The sequence below is a fragment of the Cucumis melo genome, chromosome 6, assembly GCF_025177605.1.
Source record: "Cucumis melo cultivar AY chromosome 6, USDA_Cmelo_AY_1.0, whole genome shotgun sequence".
NCBI classification, from domain to species: domain Eukaryota; kingdom Viridiplantae; phylum Streptophyta; class Magnoliopsida; order Cucurbitales; family Cucurbitaceae; genus Cucumis; species Cucumis melo.
In genome coordinates, this window is record NC_066862.1 from 34,732,281 (window position 1) to 34,750,639 (window position 18,359).

The window sequence follows — 18,359 nt, forward strand, 5'->3', positions numbered from 1 at the left end:
CTTTTTCTTTCAGAATTGTCAGTTTGGAAAAATATTTTTTATTTGTAAGTATTGTGTGTGAGGTTGCACTGTTTACCAGACATATATCTTCATTGTTCTTTTCTTAATCGCCCAACATACGAAAATGATTCGTATTTCTTCATTTAAAAGGAAGTAATTGCATATTTGGAATGTATAAGGTTTAATATTAATAAAAGAAAAACATGAAGATAGATGGTATAACATTTTGTTTGCTTATAACTTTTACTTGCATGAAGTATGTACTATACGATATATGCAAAGTTAATTCGTGGATCTGTCATGCAAATTTCTAATAATGCGATTGAACATGGTGTTTAAGTTAGGGTTGTGCGGTAAAAGGTGCTTGCCTTATCTATGCATTGCTAAATGCATAATAATGAAATGTTAGTACAAGTTTTCCTCTTTCTCGCCCAAGTGCAAGCGATGAAAGAGGTTTTCTGGTGAATTCAGGGTCAAACAAAGGGAACTAGCTTCCTAAATGAATCTGCCTCGCTTCACAACCTTATGTTATGAATGAAACATGAACTCATTGCTTTGGAATGGAAATGAAGGAAAATTTAATTAATCATACTTAAAACATAAGAGCTTAATATTTCGAGGCGGTACAAAGTATTTATTAACTTTAGAATTAAGGCGAGCAATCTCTCGATACTTTCGCCATACTAGCTCACTTCAAGTTCCAAATACTTGAAGTTAATTTAGGATTTGTATCTATTCTATTTGTTTGAAGTATAAGTAATTTTTTATTAAGACGAGCAACCTGTTGGTGCCTTCGCCACACATATTGTTCATCTCTGAGATATATGCAAGAAAAAAATTCGGCAACAATATTTTATTGCTACAATATCCTCGTCGTATGGTAAGCAAAACACGGGTCATCACACGTTAAGTGATAACAGACACTACCTTTTCTTTGCTCTCAAAGAAGATATGGTATTGACGACTGTATTGGGCTAAGCAAGACATATAATGCATTTAAGCAGAATCTCTAGTGTTAAAACAACTTACATTGTGAAAACAATTAACTAAACATGCAATGAAGGAAAAGATAATGAAATATGGGAGAATGATAAAAGGAAAACGTCGGTATTATAAATAAAGCTTTAAGCCTCTCAGCCATGGAGTTAATACTATAAGTTAATGTTACAAAATACACAAATGGAACATAAAAAGGTGAAACAAGTCGCAGAGTATAGTGTTCATACTCTTTGACTGGGTTTTTCCTTTACACAGAGGGGAAATGACATAGGGGAATCTCTCTATAATAAGGGTTTCCAAAATTTGCACATACCCAATAAAGAAGAAGCCTCTTATTTATAGGCGAAAAGTGATGTGACAGGACGGTATGAGTAGCAGGTAGAATGTTCTCTAATTAATTTTGAAAATTTTGAGTTGGCGCCACAAAGGTCCTTTATCAGCTTTACAGATATTCACGTCTGCTGCAGGTTTTCGCGCCAACCACTCTTTTGTTTGCTATTGCTTTATCTCGCTTAGTCTTGCTATAGTGGTCACCAGATTGGTTCTCATACATCCTTCTCACCTGACATTATCCTACCAGGCTGCTCTTCATCTCGCCTAAAATCCTAAAATAAAACACTAAAATGTGATAATTAGGTATAAGGCTCTTTTGTAATCCGCAATGCACAACTTAGTCAATTTCCTTACTTTCCTACATGTTTTCTTCCAATTTTATGCATTAAGGCTTCATTATTCTACTCAAAAGGCTATAATAACTTGTTTTTTACAAGTTGTCACACCCCAAATTTAGAATAATGCTTGTTCTCAAGCATCAATCCATAATTCTAAGAATTCCTCCTTTTCGCCTTCCTCGTTAAACTTCTCAAATGCTATTCTAATTTATCTTGCAGCTAAACACCTCATACTTTCCTCGCCTAATCCTCAATTATAGAATATTTATGGTTTCTAGATGCAATTAACTTAAGTCTCAAAATACTTTTGTTCATTTCCAAAATATCATATATTCATTTTTAAGAAATGACATTTGTTCCGAAAATTATGGGTTCCTTTTTGGGCTAAGAGCTTTTTATTAATTATTCATGTTTAGCATTGAGTGCGAAATGATAGGTATTCTATGAGTTCGTTCCTCTCCTCAATTACAACTCTTATTGCCGCTTATTTACTTTACTCTTAGATTTTTTAAGTTTTGCTTCCTATTTTTTGTTAAGAGGTGACAACATTGGAGTTTTTTTTTTTCAATTTGAATAAAAGAATAAATTATTTTTTTTTAGTAGAAATTTGAATTTTGTTCAAATGCATGAAAAAGGTTTTTTGATTTTTCGAACACATTGGTTCGGACTTCGTACACCCCCAAATTTTTTAGCGTCTTAAGGTCCTCATTGAGAAAAAGTGAATGGTAAGACGAAGTTTAAAAAATTTCACAAAAGAGGTTTGACATAAAACTTGCTCGTCTAAAGAATTCCAGCAATATGTTCAAAATAAGTTCTGTTAAGGAAAGACTCTTTACTAGATACAAGCTAAATTATACTACGCATAGGTATTATCATAGAAGTTATCCTTGCAAATCAACAAAAAGGCATAATTGCAAAGAGTACAAAAATGAAAGCAAAAGACAAGTAAAAGTAGAAATCATAGAATAAGAAGAAAATTTGTACTAAAGTGATTGTTTGGTAAGAAGGGCATATGCAATCTTACAAAAGAGCAAAGAATAATAAAGGCAAAATAACAAAAAATATAAAAGATAGGAAGACACCCTCAAATTTACTCTTCTTGGCAAGGATGAGGATCGCCTAGGTTCTATGGTTGGAGTGGTGGGAATGATTTTTTAAAATTTGGTGGTATTTTAAGTGTTGGAATGTGTTGAATAGACACCGCACGGATTTATTCATTGAAGTGTGAAATTGCCTATCACATTGCATCCCCATTTGGTGAATCATCTCAAATTATGCAAGGATGAACGAAGTAAGGTTTGAGATTGCGGATGATATTTGTTCATGACTTGTTGCCATTGAATTCAACTTTTCTTTCGTTTCTACATTTTAAGCTTGCAACAAGTCATTTGCTCCCACGATGCTTTTGTACAGCCAATACTTCGTCAAAATACTCGAATGTAAGCTTGCAAACAGTTGCATTTATGATGTCATAAATGACATCATCATCATTCTGTGTCGTAGATTATTGGGTTTCATCATGTTGTGGCACAGGGGTATTTGTCTCCACAGCTACTTCCAAGATAGTATTTCCTTTGGAGAGTGGGTCATTAACAATAATTCCCTTCTCAACATGTGGTTATGGCTTGGTTCCAATGGTCGCTTCCAATCATGTGGTGTCCCATTCAGATACAATAATTTTTTAAATGCCTTTCTTCGCACACTCCACGGGGAGGGAGATTTCTTCATTGTTGATGGCCTTTGGATAAGGTAAAGGTTATAATTTGTAGAAATACAAGTTATTATGGCCTTTTATGTAAAATAATGAAGCCTTATCGCTTACGAATAGAAGAAAACAAAAAAAAAAGTAAGTTATTTGATCAACTTGTGTACCACATCTTATAAAAGAACTTCATCCCTATTTTATTGTGTTCTACGTGTTTTATCGCAGGATAATAGGCAAAAAGAAGTAGAGCTTGGCGATAGAACATTATGTAAGGAGATGCGTCTGACCAACGTGACGACAAGCAATCAAGGTACGCGATCTGATGCGCTAGAAGACAAATTTGGTTGGAGTGAATGTCAGAAAAAGGACAAAAGGACGTCTGCACGGCACTGATGCAACTTTTCAGAGGCATTAGTGAAGCATAGGATGTCCTGTCAATATCATTCATCGCCTATAAATTGAAACCTCTACTTTAGAAAATAGTACGCAATCTTTGGCCAGAGAGCAAGTTTATTGATCCATAGCTGTATAATCTTACTTTAGAAAATACAGCATAGCTGCACGATAAGATCATTAAGAACATTAAGTCTATGTGTTCGGCCCTAGACTTTCTAAGACATGGACTTACTAGGAAACCTCTCTTCGCTTACACTTGGACGATAGAGAGGAAAACTTGTATTGCGCGCATATCTTGAGATTCTTAGCAATGCAAGACATGATTTACTTCTAATAGGTCGTAAATTAGAGCTTAAACATGACATATCCTCGAGCCATTGCATATGCACATAATTTTAACAACCAAGTTTTTAGCTCCGTTGTTGGGGACTTAAGGATTTTTCCTTTTTGAATTCAATCTATGCATGCGCTAATCTTATGCACAAGCTTTGTTTCAGCTAGATCACGCACTTTAGCCGAAGATTGTGTGAACAAGTTTATGAGTGAGGGTGAACAACCTAATTCGTACTTGACACTAAGATTGAGCAAACTTTTCGAAGGAATAAGAGACAAAGGTAGTAAAGGCAAAGAGTAAACCAAATGGATAACCAAAACAACCAAGGACTCCCTACCAACCGGCTTGCCTAGGAACCCAACCCCGCCTACTTAGCTCATGACCTAAATAGACCTATACGGGTCTTATGTTTCACCTAATTTCTATGACTTATCTATAGATTTACTCCTTTTTTCAATGATTGTTAGGATATACTGTGTGCATACATAGCCTATGTGAAAAAACCACATTCTAAAATTTTAGAATGTCTTGCAAATGTTATGCAAATTTGAGCGGAGAGTTGGTAAGCTTTATATTCTAACATAATTACCAAATTACTATATATTATGTTATGTTTAACAAATTTTTATGCTTTTTTTTATTCACCAATAAAAATAAAAAGGGAATATTATTACCATCACAAGATCAAGCTATCATTTGGAAAACATTCTCGACTAGGTAAAAATGGGAAATTCTTAAGTAAAACATCAAAGAGGTCGTACTGAAAATTGAAAGTAAATGTGATAATTGTTTATTTATGGGCGAATATGGCATATTTCAATTTGTTTGAAAATAAATTTTTTGTTTATTAAATTATAGGATGATCACTTGTCAAAAGATGCTCAAAACAAGTTGTTTAAACGACATTTTGATTCAAACCTTGGGAATACATGAACGTTGAGGACGAGTAATAGGTGGGTAAGTTTTGGATTACACCCTCGTTCTACTTTAACAAATACATTCTATCAAAATTAGAAAAAAATAATAATTTCAATAACTTAACCAATCAACTTCAATACGTGTACATGAATTTATAACTTAATCTAACAACGTGTTTAATGAAGATTAAATGATAAATTTTTTTCCATTGGTAGAGTAGGAAGTTGGGTTGATAGTTAAATTAATTTGAAGGAGAAAGGCATGATTATGGAGTTAATTATCAAATAATATTGATCCAACTAACTAAACAAAGAAAAATTGCATCTTCTTCCATTTGAAGTCAACGCCAAAACATGTTGTGAAAGTAGCAAAAAAGAAAGCAATATTTGCATGTACGTATGCTAAAATGTTTCCTTACCTAATTTTCTTTCTCTTAAGAAGAAATTGCTTTTAGTTCTCAAAGACCCTCAAATTCCTCAAGTCAATGTTAGGCAATGCCAAAGAAAATATTAAACACCACCGAAAGTTATTAAATACACCAAAACTTCCTAACTTATAAGAAAAAATCATACCACTGCCCATTTTTACATACATACACTTTTTGGGTCAAATTAGACATAGTTATTTTGACTATGAAAATAAGCAAAATTCAACTAACATATTACATATACTATGTAGCAGTTAAAAGTTTTGTGATTTGAATCTCATTAAGTAAAAATTAATATTATTGGGAAGAAAATAATATTATAGGAATTTCAATAAGAGTCCCGCTATCCTAATACCATATTAAATCACTAATCGATAAAAAAAAAAGTTCAAAAAAAGTTCAAATTATTGAGTTATGATAAAATTAATTATATCAAGACTTTGACAATGATATATACTAAAAGTTATTTGTATTCTTTGAAAACTAATTATTAGAGTTAATTAAGCAGTGGTTTTGGGAAAATAATGTTAAAAGAGTGTGTAACAGTGAAAATATTCAAGACTCTGAATGAAAATCAAATACTAAAAGTACAAATGAGTTGGTTTCAAATCGTACTCTTAGAAAAGTTTTAAATTTGATTATCAAACTCTAGTTATTTTATTTTATTTGTATTTTATATACTAAAAGTACAAATGAGTTGTACAAATTTAAAACTTTGAAATGTGATTTTGTAAATTGAGATGGACGAAAATGTTTTAGGGGAATTGATAGCAAAATCAAGAATGAAAGCAGTTTTTTTAAAATTGCATTTACAGCCAAATTATTTAAGGATATTAAAATAATTTTTAAGTTTGAGACAATAAAGTAAATTACACTTAACGACAATTTTGAAACTATTTCAATTGGTGAGAAACCTAAAAAGTGAAAAACTTAGAGGTAACCAAACACCACGTTGAGAGAGGAGCTAATTTCTGCATTTTTAAAGTGAAATTCATGGATACTTTTTTTTATTACTATAATCTAGTCAAACACCCTCTATGATGGCACGACTTGAACGGCGAAGGAAAACTGAAGTCGACAATGGTGCAAGAGATGGATGAAAGAGAAAGTTGATTAGCTGCTAAGCTTCAATCTATGTTGCAACGGGACGACGAGACCTCCGATGGCAACTAGGAGACACGACAACGAGCGGACGACACCCAAAGCAAACAATGACAACTGGTCGAAGAGAAGGTGGCAGCTAGAATGATTTCACATAGAAAAAAGGTTCTTTTTTAATAACAATAAGTTTGATCGTGTGCAGAAGATGTTTGAGAAAATTCCCTTTCATTTTTTATTTTTCTAATCGGAGAAATTATGGGGTGGATTTTCAAAGTACGGTCAGGTTAAGTTTTCCATTTAACCATTATTTTCTTTTTGTGCAATATTAATATTTTTGTTTGCCCATTTTAGATGTGTAATGTGGCTCATATATTTAATTTTGTGTTGTTTAGTTAGTCTCCGCCTCTTCTTTCCCCAAAACACATTTTAAAACTATCTGTACATTTAGATGTGTAAAGTGCTCTTTTAAAGTTTTGAAGTTTACGATGTTCTCCAACATTAGTGTTGAACAATTGCAATAACAACTAAATAATGTATCGTTATTTTAAAGTAGATGCAAAAGGCAATGGAAAGACAATCGTAAATTACCAACTATGTGACAAACAATATAAGGTAATAAGTTTATTATTATTATGTGAGAAAAGTCTATGCGAGTGAAAGAAAAATTTTTGCTTTTCTTTTTATTTATCGGTGCCTCAAAAAGTGTCTGGTTTTATCATTTGTTTATCCATATGTTGTTAATGTATGAATGTATTCGGTTGGTGATTGTTATTTGATTACTATTTAATTGTCACGTGGTTTTATCTTATTAATACTTGATGTCTATTTTGATTTTCTTAAAGAGATATTCTTTTTGGTAGATTATAGTTCTTAGACAATATTAACAACATATTTTGAAATGTTGTTTTTGTCTTATTGAGAAATTTCACTCATTGATGATGGAAAAAACACTAGAGGCATGGTGCAGCGGAAGAAAAATATCATGCTTTACTCTATATGCACCTAAAGGATTTAGAAGCTAACATGCACATGCTATGCGATGTTCTTAAACGAGAAGCCAAAAAGGTAAACGAAAAACATACCTTTTATAGTTTTGGGCTTCTTTTTTGAATTTTTTTCCTTCTCTACATGAATATCACGAACAAGGACAACCACCAAGCTGACCTACTATGCTCGGGACCAAGAACGGAGTTGTGGGACTCAGTTTTGTGAAGTAAAATATTGAGAGAGATGAGAGTGTATCGTTTAGGTGTTGTTTTTCAGAGAAAACCTCATGCTTTTCTCATTCGGTAATGAGAAGTTTTATATGAAATTTACATGCAATTTATTTCATATATGTTCAACACCTAATCTTTTCATTGACTCTTTAATGAAATTAGTGGCCTTTAATTCATAATCAGTTGCCACATCGCCCACTAACATTTAATAATTAAGAAATTAGTCAAAGGGGTATTTTGGTCATTTTGACCAATTTAAGTCAAAGTCAAACTTTGACTTTTCTTAGTCAAAAGTCAACTTTTTAACTTTTTACTAATTTTCCCGTCTTGACTAATTCTAACCTCCCGGTCAAAGTTTTGTTTCTCAAAGTTAATAGTCAACAAGTTGACTTTTACAACTTTGACCGTTTCAAAACTTTTCAAGCCTTTAAATATGAATCTATATTCATATTTATTTAAATCATATTTAAACACAAAACTTAAAGTTTATTTCTACTGACTTATATCTTATATATTTATCGGTTTCTCTCTCTTATCTTTATTCGAACAATTCGAATTACTTCAACACACTTGTTCTTAGTTGAATCCATATCAACTAGTAAGGGAACCTAATGGACCTATAGATCATGGGCTCCAACGATTCGAGATTAACTGGCTAAACTCTTTTAGGCCAAGGTTAATCAACATTCGTTAACTAAAGAGTCATTTCAATAAAGACTCTTAGTTGCACTCCCTTTACTATAGATATATTTTTGTCTACCTGATATAACCATAATGGGTAAGTCGATCCTTCACAGGTTATTCGTAATCTTGGCTGGGTCAAAATATCGTTTTACCCCCGAGATTACATCTTGCTCCTTAAGACCCACTGATCCATTATTGAATAATTGGTTTAAGGCCCAACCTTTAAACCAGAATCCTTCTCAGGCCAATGAGAAGGTGGGACCCCTTGTTCAAGACTTGGATTCAGTCCTTAAGGGAACAACCTATCTTCTATCCCAGAAGTGGGTAGGAGTGAATTCCATCTTGCACCCTATGTCCCTAGCTATCCACTCGGTCTTACCCCTGAAATGGGAGACTTTTTGGACCAGCGATGTTGAGCACCCCTTGCCTTTGCAGATTTAAGGATACTACCGAATGAACAGAAGTTCATAGATAGCTCAGGATTAAGATTAAGTTTCCTAGGTCATCATAATTGAAATAGTCAGTTTATAGTTTACTGTGTTATAACTAAAAATGACTACTTCGTGGTTCCCGTCTTATGCAAACCATTTACATAGGATGCCCCCACTCCCATGTCTCTACATGAACGATTCAGGATTACATCGTTTGTACTAACTATGGAGCGGACCGCATCCATAGTGTTTATCCAGAATAAGGCGCCCAACCTTATTCATACACTATAGACTATTTGGGCTATTAACTTGAACTTAATCCATTTTTATGTCTATACATAAAGTTCAAGTGTATTTGACAAACTCAGTAAAATAGCATCGGGACCTAAATTTATTGGTTTTTAGATTATAGCATTCAATAATAAATTTATTGAATCAAATAACAAAGTACAAGTTTTAGGACACAAATTCCAACAGTTGACACCCAATTATTTGTCTAATTGTCATGTGATTGCTATCTGATTTTTATATGATTGTCATGTAAATTTCATTAGATGTTAAGTACTTTATGTTGGGGTTTCGATCAGCAGCACAATCAATGATCGATTTAGTGCCACATGGGTCTTTAGCGGGTTGGGTTGATTTTCGACGAGCAGGCCTTGTATTTAAGGGTTGTGTTTTATGGACGAGTTTGGTCTCAGTTTTAGAGGCTTCACTGTGCGTGTAGTGCTCTGTACATTAGGTGTTTGACAAATGGTATAGTTGTATTTTGCAGAGTTTGCTCAAGCATGCAATTAATCTTAGTCAAGGGGCAAAATAATCATGGTTCATTCTTTATTGAATGTTTAAAATTACATATTGCCATGTGATTGTTATCTAATTTATATCTAATCGTTATTTGATTTCTATCAAGTTCTCATGTGATTGCTATTTGATTGAATGATATTAAGTATGTTGTGATTTTCCATTTGATATTAGGTACATTTAGGGTTGCTTTTGTTCGATTGTCATTTGATTGTTCTCTAATTGTCATGTGATTTTTAATAGATATTTTGAAGTACTTTATGATTTCTATTTGATTATCATGTGATTAATACCTTTTCTTTGTGATTTTATTAAAAACTATTAAGTTGTGTGAACAAGAATATAAAGTAATTATATGACCATTAAAAGTCAACTAGACGACTAACCAACTGACAAAAATAAAAGAACTTTATGTGGTAATGAGTTGAAAATTAGATGATTATCAGAAATAATGACTATTAATTATGCTAAAAATCAAGCATGATGAATCTCTTTTTATTTTCTAATCAGCAAACATATAAAGCTTTGGTACTTAGAAAGCCCAATATCTTATGTCAAACCTTGAGAATAATGATCTGTGACATTCGATGTTAGCGAAAGAAAACTGAATTCAGATGAAGTTAAGGAAACAAATAAATACACTATGTATACCAAACAACAATCAATCAACCATCAGATAACAAATAAGCATTTAGATAACAATCAATATCAATTGAGAGTTAGACATGTCAAAGAATAGTAGCTAATCAGATGACAAACAAAAGAAAATAAAAAATATCAAAAGTTTGACAAAAAAAAAAGTAATTAGATGACAATTAGAAGTTAATCAACTATTAATTTAAAAAAACTAACTAAAACTGAAAAAAAAAAAAAAAAAAAAAAAAAAAAAAAAAAGGTAATCCGATGACAATTAAATAGTAATCACATAGCAATCAAATTTTCTGCATAAGTTTATAATCAATTAGGGTATTTTATGTTTTTCAGTTTAATTCTGAAAATACAATGTGAGATATGTTTTTCAGTTCAAATAACATTTAGTTAATCCACATGTTAATTCTAACGCCTCAAATTTTTTAGGTAAATTCTTGACAGTTTTATCTTGAATTTATTTTATTTTATTTTATTTTTCTTTCTTTTCTAAATTTGTGGGTGTAAAACTAATTAAGTTTGGGAAGGAAAAAAAAAAGAAAAAGAAGAAAATAGAATTTATAATTATATAATACAAAATAAAATAATATAAGATAATATAATATATACTATATTATTATTATTATTATATTATTATTATTATTACTATATTAAATTATATTTTCTTTTAAATAACCTTAAGTCAAACTCATTCTTTTCTATCTTTCCTCACGCCGCACAGCCCCCCTCTCCTTCAAACTCTCGCACAGCTATTCACACCTCTCGCCTTTTCGTTTTCCTCTTCTCCTCAACCAGTTGTCGGCAGTCATAGCCCCACGCCTCTATTCGTCGTTATCGTTCGTCTCTACCAAGCGTCGGCGGCCGCCTCTCATTTTCTTCTTCCCGTCACATCTCCACCTCTTCCGTCAAACCCATCTCGTTTCCTCTCGTTTGAAGCCCAGTCGTCGCACCACGATCGTCCACCGCGAATCCAGCCGAGCTGCGCTTGCTTCTCCTTCCATCTGCCGACGTTTGGCTCAATTTGTGTTCTGTCGCTTCTTGCCTCATTTTAGGTTTCGAGGTAAGAACGAAATTGTGAATTTCTTAGCATTTTCCTAGCTGAGTTAAGTTTAATTGCTAAATTAAAATGCCGGATTAATTGGGCTCGTTATCATGGACTTTCTTCAAGGTTTGAAGTCATTTCTTGGAACTACGACAACATTGTTTAGAGTTTTATTCTCCTTTTTGCTTGGGTAAGTTAGGAAGTTTATCAATTGGAAGGCTGGTTTGGGCAACTTGCTCGTTTTAGTACTTAAATTTCATGTGTTATGTTTAGGTTGGTTCGTTGGATTCTAGTTGATTAAGGAACGTAGCTAAATCGAGGTAAGGGTTCCTACTACTAGACTCAAATTTGTGACCGGAATGCAATACATGCTACGAATGTATAATTCAGAGATCTCAGTGAATTGTTGTTTTATATGCTCTTATAAAAGTAGTATTGGAATTTTTTTTTCTCTTCAATGGTTTTGGATGACACATTCACTAAGAGTAGTTTTGATTGACATTGATCGGTCATGCTATTGGTTATTAGTGAGGGTGAGAAATTGGTTGTTATCTGTAACTTGGGTTATTATTGGTTTGTGTTGTTGTTGGTTTAGTATTAGCTAGACGTTCTGTGTAACCTATGCATACTGTTGGATCGTATTGTTGAGGGACTATAGATTTGGGGCTATCAAGCATAGGTTGTATATTTTTATTATATCTTGAGTTTAAATGGATTTGGGCCCAAAGACGATTTTATTATATCTTGAGTTTTAATGAACTTTTGAATGAAGTCTTTGTTAAATTATATGATTGAATATCGTGTCTTAGTAGTAGGTAGTGACCTCAGCTTAGTCTGAAAAGTTAAGTCGTTACATTAATAAGTATTGTAATAGCTAGAGGGACAACAAAAGAGAAGAACACAAGAAACTTTGGTGACCCAGTTTGGCCAATGATGCCTACGTTTGGGAGCTACGCACAGCCCAGATGAATAATTTTATTAAAATTCACTTTCAATCAAAATACATAGAATCAACATATGAAATTCGTTCTACTATATAATTATTTAGCATGCTCAATAGCTTCAGACATCAGGCTCCCCCTGAATGCATAAGTCATCCTTCTCGATGGTGTTTGACCTCAGGCTCCCCCTAAATGCATGAGTTAATCTTTAGGGCATAATCTTCATACTCTACTGAATTTTCTGTTGTGATTACTCAAATCACTTCTTCGTCCTTATTATTACTCATCATATAAATAAACTAGATCAATATCCAATATCTTTAGTCGTAAGATCGCACTACCTTTTCATACATGTTGCTTCTACTACTGATTCGTACCTCCGGCTTCAGTAAACAAGCAATCGATAGTTTTTCAACCTTCAACACTGTATTTGACTCATCGTTTTATACGTCAGTCAACACTACACAAAAAAAAAACTTTTAGACGTATATATATATATATATGACTTCTATATATTTCCTATTTTCACAAAGATATTTTGGAAGATTCCTAAAATAAAGGGGAATCTTTTTATCTTTTGATTATCTTATATTTTTTAAAAAATAATCTCATATTTTTTTTAGACAAAATCTTCAGCAAACTCCCCTTTTTGTCTAAAAGAAGATATTTCTTTCCTGGTTCAATGCCACGCTTTTTCAGTGCCATCTCAAGGATCGGTTAGCTAGTGTAGATGCATCACCACAATCTTTTCAACAATAACCAAACACGTCAGCATTTCAAGGACAGATGTCTTTTAAAACAACAGAAGATAAATTCTAGAAGCAGCATACATCCTTTCAAAAAGATTAAATAAAACTACATGAGAAACTTCTGAAATAAACAGGCAACAAAGATCCAACATCCTGATCAGTCAACCACCCACATTCAGCAATCAACAATTAACCTTGCCATTTCTCCCCTTTTACACCAAAAAAAAATATTATTCATGATCACGGTCCCCCTTACTTGTAGAAGGAGGAAACGACTTCACGTGACAAATTAGAGAGTCAACTTCTAACCTGCGTTCAGACAACAGATTTATAGAAGTAGAAAGAGCTCGAGACTTAATAGTGAGATAATTAACAATCTTGGAAGCTAACTTTCAGTCAACGAAGAACCCAGCAGCATCCTCCTCCTAATCGTTTGTGTCAAAAACGCGAGGACCTCGAGAGGGATGCATGTCATGAACTATGTTAGGCACATGACTCCCTCGAAACAGCCTGTAAGTGAGGGAAAAAGTCTTGGGGTCCAGTCCAGGAGCATCAGATTCTCTCAAAACCGCAGAATTCAAATGAAGAAGAAGACCAGAGAAGAACCATTGTAAAGCAATAGGAATTTTAATGTCAAATGATCCTACATGCCGCAGTAGTTTATTATAAATGAACAATTCCATATCCACCACGTCGTCGTTACAAATCTAATATAGAAAAGTTCCCAAGGCAATAGACACACTAGAAGCATGAGAATAAGGGAACCAATTTGCAATGTCGATCTTGTGCAATATAGCATATTTGACACTCAGAGAAATTGTGTGAATCCCATTCACTGGCCAGGAAGATAATATCCCACCAGCTGAGACAGATGCTAAAACTTCATTCGATGGAGCAGTCAGACAACAATCAAGAGCAATATTATTTCTTAGAAAACCATTTATAATAGCGGAAGAAATTTTGAACTTGAAACCTCTAATGTGAACAGTCTGGACTACTAGGATCATTAAAATCAGCTGGTAAGTTAACTATAAACTCCCTAATTAGCTGAGGATAAAATGGTCCTACATCCGAAATAGTTTTGGATAAACCTGTCCTTTCAATAAGACTCATGATACTCAAACAGGAATGATGTTTATCTGAGACATTTACCTCATTAGCTAATCTCCGCTGTACAAGAACTTCCAATATTGAACATTCTCCTCGAGGTGAAAAGATATTCCATCAATTGGAACCGATGGAACGTTATGAGGTATCTTCTTTCTTCCAGTTTTGGTAGTAATATTTCACTAATTTTGCTGCAACTTTTTCTTTGCAGGTCGGGATATCTCAGGAAATGCAGGAGACTCAGTTGGAGCAGCCAAGGTATTATCAACATCAACATCAACAGGGATCTCACAAGTATTAACCTTAGGAATGACAGGGTCAAGCTCATCGTCATCATTATGAACATCAGTCCCTCTCTCAAGTGCAGCGGTTTCATCAGCAGGTGGAGATGCAGGGTCATTTTTCAGACTAGAGGAAGTAGAATGTGGAGTAGGAGATTGAACTAGAGATGAATAAAGTGATGGACCTGGTTCAAAAGTAGAAGTATGTTGAAGACTAGGGGTAGGAACAAACACACCTTCAGTAGACGAGCTTTCCTAAGCATGATCGGATACAGGAGCGTCTATAGGCCTTTCAACCGCAACATCTGGAACAAAAGTCTTCTTCACAAACAGGCCAAAGGCACATCATTAAGATCATTGAAATCTATATCAGACATATGAGTCTCAGGAACACCAAGTGCATGTTCAGTAATCGTCCTAGGATCACGAGAAATAACTTTTTCTGGCAAAGGCTCATGAAGACTGGCCGAAACATTCGCCTGCGATTTTTCGAACGAAAGGCAATAAGGTCTCCGTAGTTAAGTACTTTTCAACTGACGACCTCTCATCCTCATATTATGCATAGAAGGCGATGAAATTCGAGCTTCAAGATCATCTTCAGAAGACTTTGCAGCATAAGAACCCTTTCGAGTGTTCACCATATTACATCCAATTCCAACACTCAGAGCAGAAAAATATAAGGAAATCTAAAGACAAAACGATCAACTTAAATAACCTGCAATGAGCCTTAATTAAATTTTACACTTCAAGAAAACCTTTCTTAAACGTCGTAAAGATAGCCATTAATTCCTAATATGGTGCTGACACTACCAAGATACCCGAACGTCTAAAGGTGCTCGATCCGTTTTGCTGCTTACAGAGTTAAATTCGACGCACCCCTAAGCCAACACGTAAATGCTAAAATGTGCTCGCATCAAGTGGCTTAGTAAAGATATCTGCCAATTTCAAATTTGAGCGAATATGTTCCAGTGTAATAATCTTATTTTCAATAAGCTCTCTAATAAAATGATGCCTTTTATCAATGTGTTTGGTTCGAATACGTTGAACTGGATTTTTTGATATATCAATAGTACACATATTATCAAAGTATAAGGCCATAATATCCTGAGTGTATCCATACTCATACAACATATTTTTCATCCAAATTAACTGGGTACAAGCACTCCTTGCAGCAATATACTCAGCTTTTGCAGTAGACATGGAAAAACAATTTTGTTTCTTACTAAGCCATGAGATAAGATTATTCCCAAGAAAGAAACCCTCAAGAGGTGCTTTTCCTGTCATTAGAAGAGTCAGCCCAATCTGCATCGCAATATCCAACCAAGATAGAAGTTGTATCATAGGAATACAGAATTCTAAAATCACTTGTTCCATGGACATACTTGAGGATCCTTTTAACAGCTTCTAAATGTGAAGTACGAGGATCAGACTGAAAACAAGCACATATCCCAACAGCATAAGCAATATCAGGTAGATTGGCAGTTAGATATAACAGACTTTAGATCATGCTTCTGTAGAGCTTGTGATCTACTATTGTACCATTAGTATCTTTCGTAATTTTAACATGCGTCGTAGCTGGAGTCCTTTTGTGTCAAGACTACTCTAACCCAAATTTTTTAACTATGTTTTTGACCTACTTTTCTTGAGATATGAATATACCCTCACTTCTCTGTTTTATTTGTAGGCTCAGAAAACAAGATAATTCTCCCACCATACTCATCTCAAATTCTAATTTCATGATATCAATAAAGTTATTAACAAGATCTTGAGGAAAACCCCCAAATATGATATCATCAACATAAATTTGTGCTACAATTAAATTATCATTCATTCCGTGAATAAATAATGTCTTATCAGCCCTGCCTGTAGAATATCCTTTACAACTGAAATAAATTGTCAATCGTTCATACCAGGCTTTGGGAGCTTGCTTCAACCCACACAGAGCTTTATTAAGCTTATACACATGCTGATGAAATTTAGAATCAATAAATCCTTTAGGTTGTGCAACATAAACTTCTTCGTTCAAATAACCATTTAGAAAGGCACTCTTGACATCAATTTGATATAATTTAAATATGCGGATACAGAATATTCCGAGCAACAAGCGAATAACTTCAAGTCTGGCAATTGGTGTAAATGTTTTCATCAAAGTCAACTCCCTCAACCTGAGCATAACCCTGAGCTACCAAACGAGCTTTATTCCTTGTTACATACCTAGCTTCATCGGTCTTATTTTTGAAAATCCATTTTTTACTTATTATATTAGCTTCTTCAGGTTTAGGAACTAATGTCCATACATTGTTACGCTTAAATTGAAGTAGTTCTTCTTGCATTGCTTTTATTCAATATTCATCCTTAAGAGCAACACCAACAGTCGAGGGTTTAATGGTAGACATATAACATAAATCAGCTATTATTTTTTTAATTATCTACTTTCTCCTTCTTTTTTGTGGTAATTCCAACTGAAGGATTACCAATTATCGAGCTTGATGGATGATTCTTTCTGACATGTGCTAGAATAAGTTCAGTGTCATTAGTTGTAACATCCTTAGATGATGATTTTGAGTTTTTATTAGCACTATCTGTCTAAGTATCAGCTTTAGGTGTTTCAGTAAGAACAGTAGAAGAAACGACAGGTACATTTAGTACTTCATCATCCTCATCAATAGTCCGTTTGGCAGTAGGTTCAAGATCATTTACCATAACATTGATTGTTTTCATAACTGTTTCAGACCTATTATTAAATACTCTATAAGCTCGACTATTCTGGGAATATTCAAGAAAGATTCCTTGTTCTGATTTCACATCCCACTTTCGATGATATTCTCTGTCAGCAAGAATATAACAAGTACTTCCAAATATATGAAAAATACTTCACATTAGGCTTTCTTACCTTTCATAGTTCATACAAAGTGACGGTAGTTCCAGATCGAGTCGTAACTCTATTGTGAATGTGACAGGCTGTAAAGCCAAACCTTTGGTATGTATCATGACTCGAGTCATTTCATGCAGAGTTCTGTTTTTTCTTTCAACTACTCCATTTTGTTGAGATGTTATAGGAGCAGAAAATTCATGATGTATTCCTTCCGACTCACAGAAGTTATTTAGATCTTCATTTTCAAACTCCTTACCATGATTGCTTCTGATCTTAATAATCTTTTTCTTTTTCTCAAGTTATAAATTCAAGTAAAGGTTGATACAAATTTTAGCAGTATCATATTTACCTTTCAAGAATCGAACCCAAGTAAATCTGGAAAAATCATCCACAGCAACAAATACATACTTCTTTCCTCCAAGACTTTCAGTTTACATCGACCCCATAAGATCCAGATGTAGTAGTTCAAGAATTCTATTTGTGGAACATTATTTTAGAGTTTTGTGAAACACTTTGGTTTGCTTTCCAATTGAACAATCTCCACAAAAGAATTTGTTATTGATGTCTATTTTTGGAATACCTACCACAATCTCATTTTTTATAGCTCTATTTATGCTCCTTAAGCTAATATGCTCCAACTTTCTATGCCACAACCAGGTTTGATCTTCTTTAGTTGAGTGACATATATCAGAGTTATTAGAGATCCAATGGTAACAATTATCTATCTGTCGACTACCATTCATAAATACACGATTATCTTTGTCAACTACAACACAATTGACTTTGCTAAAATTCACACTGTAACCTTGATCACACAGTTGGCTTACACTGATCAGATTTGCTTTTAATTCATCCACATATCTAACATCATTTAGACAAGGTAGATTATTCTTATCAATGTTTTCTTTAGCTATGACTTTTCCTCTTGTACCATCTCCAAACGTATGATGACCTGAGGTACATTCCTTCAACTCAGAGAAGAACGACCTTCCGGCCATATGTCTGGAACATCCATTATCAAAGTACCAG

The 18,359-nt window shown here is 33.7% G+C and overlaps 1 long non-coding RNA gene across 1 annotated transcript; it reads left to right on the forward strand.

Moving 5' to 3' along the window:
* The first annotated feature begins 11,053 nt into the window (after window positions 1-11,053).
* LOC107991208 (uncharacterized) lies at window positions 11,054-12,095 on the forward strand. Its single transcript, XR_001763140.2, has 3 exons — window positions 11,054-11,395; window positions 11,504-11,567; window positions 11,651-12,095. It is a non-coding gene; the product is annotated as an uncharacterized LOC107991208 (long non-coding RNA).
* The last annotated feature ends 6,264 nt before the right edge of the window (window positions 12,096-18,359 follow it).